Source organism: Montipora foliosa, chromosome 4 (genome assembly GCF_036669935.1).
Source record: "Montipora foliosa isolate CH-2021 chromosome 4, ASM3666993v2, whole genome shotgun sequence".
NCBI lineage: Eukaryota > Metazoa > Cnidaria > Anthozoa > Scleractinia > Acroporidae > Montipora > Montipora foliosa.
Genome location: NC_090872.1, coordinates 47,792,743 through 47,795,242, shown reverse-complemented (window position 1 = coordinate 47,795,242; position 2,500 = coordinate 47,792,743). Strand labels below are relative to the sequence as shown.

Genomic DNA, 2,500 nt, shown 5'->3' with positions numbered 1-2,500 from the left:
GAGCGCGCGCGCTAAGTACTAAAATAAGAAATGATAGGGCAAAAGGCCATTGCTATAGCTTTGCCTTGATTTAACGGTCTTGGACGTTCGGTGACCCCTATTTTTCTTTCCAGAAACGGATTTTATTTACAATTATCTCCACGTTGTCCAAAAATGAACAAAAAATCAATGTGGGAAGTTAAAAAAATTTTAAGATTTCTGCTCACGGGACATCCAATCCTGCCATCTTGCGGCTGCAAGGCGCGTGAAACTGTGGTCGCTAAACGCGAACTTGATCTTTAAGGAACCAAACCAGTTGACTAAATTCACTTAATAAGTCCACTTAAACAATATTTGGCATAGAAGATTTCACTTCAAAGATTTAATTGCAATATATTTGGGTTTACAGACACTGGCCTTATTCGCTAACGAAGCCCGATTTTGTCACATTTTGGGTGTTTTTCCGGGCATGTTCTCTCCAAAACGAAGTCGGTGACCCCCCATTTTTTTTACATTTCTGGCATAACTAACTCATCATCTTACAGTGGTAAAAGTTTCAGAAAAAAATCAATGTTGAAAAATTTTCGCGCGAATGTCCTTAAGATCTACGACGGCGACTTCAACGAAAACGTCACCTCAACTTATCACTTTATATTATCATAATTCTTTCGCGGTTATTTTATCTCGTTCACTTCTTACAATTTGGGCGACGTGTTGTAAAAATAAATTGGTACGAGCAGTTACAAAGTGAAAATAGAGAATGGAAGATTCTCTGTTGCGTGCTTACGTTGTCGTCAAAACCTTAAATTTGATAATTTCACGTCGTCCTTATGCAGAGTACCGCAAGAATCCGTCCTATAAAATCCGTGCTGCACGTGCAGCACGATTATTTATGCGCCGTTGTTGTTGCCGTCATCGTCGTAAAATCTGAAGCTCCCTACATGTAATAGGGAACTTAAGCAACGACGACCGCGACGGCACCGAGAAGGTCATCTCAAAATATAAATTCGCGTCATTGTAACATGTCAACCCTTTTAATATGACATTGTTCGGAACGGCGCTTAATTTAAGTGAGAAAGTGAAACTTTAGCGTCAAGTGCTGACGTTCTCCTTAATTAAAACCTTAAATTTGACTATTTCACGTCGTTGTTTTGCTGACGACGGCAAATGAAATGGACAAAAGTGAAAAACGCACGTGCAAGGCGTGCAAAGCTATTGTTTATGCCCACTAAATATGCAAATTTGTGACGTTCTCGTTGCCGTCGCCGTTGTCTTTGCTTAAGTTCCCTACTAGTACCTTCGGACGCCGTCTTAGGCACTATTAGGGCTCCCTACTGTTTTTAACAAGAAACTTGCTGGGGCGGTTCGCACTTATCCCTCCCTTTTTTGCAAATCGCCAGAAATAAAATTCTCAGTCCGCTGGTTGCAGTTGGCAAAAACAATAGCTTTGCACGCCCTACACGTGCATTTTTCACTTTTGTGCATTTCTTTGCCGCCGTCAGCAAAACAACAACGTGAAACAGCCAAATTTGAGGTTTTACGAAGAACGTCAGCACTTGAGGATAAATTTTCGTTTTCTCTCCTAAATTAAGTGCCGTTCCGAGGAGGGTCACTTTTGAGGAACTACCACACTCTTGTCATATTAAAAAGGTTGAAATAGTCACGAAGGGATTCAAATGACGCGAATTTATACAGCTGTTTTCGAGAAAGGTTGTCCAAAAGAAGCATAAAAGCCTACGCGACAATGCCGAAAGGCATTATGGTAAGCTGTCAGTTTGAGACGGCAATGCTATCGAAAACGTCACCTAGAAATACGTGCTCATCTTTTGTTACTGACATTGAGATGTGAGAGAGTTTCAAAGTTCATTCAAATGATCCAGGCCATGAATTAGTAACAAAGGGTTAGAATTCTCAGAGAAAGCAAGATTCTGACGACTTTAATCTTACTTATTTTATGTGATGTTTCGCAGAGAAAGTTTAAAAAATGTACCAAAAATCGTGGTGCACGTAGGTCTTCACTGTACGGTCGAGGCATCTGCGCGTTCACTGCATATTGAATACTGTCCCATACTACCTTTCGGCATTGTCGCGAACGCTCTTAGGGCCGATTATCCTCGGAGACCCAGGGGCAGTCAGTCGAGACGGGACAAGAAAATCATGGGCAAAATCGGGATTGGCGTTGAGTTTCAATTAAGGCGAGAAGAGCCCCTGGGAACATACCTTTAACGGACGAGCTCCAGAGCAAATCAAATTCTAATCTTCTCATTGGGCGGAAATTTCCGCAATTGTCTTTTTTCCGCCCAATCAGAGAACCTCATACAGTGAAGTCAGATTGTGATCCCTTATATCAAGCGGTAAATACCACATCTACGGTCGCCATTTTTTTTCTATCGCTGTCCTTGTCTGGCTCGTACAACAGACATACCCTGTGACGAAAATTTGGGTCGCAAAGGGACCAGCAAAATCTAAAATTCAACAAATTCAAAGATTTTGTTAAGTGAGGACAATTATCTGTACATGT

At 41.4% G+C, this 2,500-nt stretch overlaps 1 protein-coding gene across 1 annotated transcript in view; it reads left to right on the top strand.

Annotated features, from left to right (window-relative positions):
• The window catches only part of LOC138001499 (cell adhesion molecule DSCAML1-like), a 124,561-nt gene that overhangs the window by 113,123 nt on the left and 8,938 nt on the right, over positions 1-2,500 (top strand). The gene's annotated exons all lie outside the window — the stretch shown is intronic.